Raw genomic sequence first — 400 nt, forward strand, 5'->3', positions numbered from 1 at the left:
TTTCTCTCGTTGCAAAGGTGACCTGCATCACTTTACGACCGTCCCCTCTGCAGCTCGAGAGCTCACTTCAGCTGAATGACCCTCTCTTTCGGCTCTCAGCACTCACAGCCGTGTCCAACACCTTCCCTCGCTGCGTGGCCAAGTGACACCCTCTTCTCTGCTAAGTGTAGCCCTGTCGCCCATGTTACACCTCTTGACAACAGATGTATGCTGCTTTGCACCCCTCCCAGAGCTCTTCCAAACCCTCAGCTGAGTACTTCATGGGTGACACTTACAAAAGCAAAACAAAAGGAGTGCAAGTCTAAATTAGGCAGAAGTAAATAAAGAGTACGGCTAACCGCTGAATGCACACACTTTCACAACGCTGTTCCCACAGCGACTGGAGGAGCAGTCAGATTCG

Source organism: Nematolebias whitei, chromosome 5, assembly GCF_014905685.2.
Source record: "Nematolebias whitei isolate Nwh7 chromosome 5, NemWhi1, whole genome shotgun sequence".
NCBI lineage: Eukaryota > Metazoa > Chordata > Actinopteri > Cyprinodontiformes > Rivulidae > Nematolebias > Nematolebias whitei.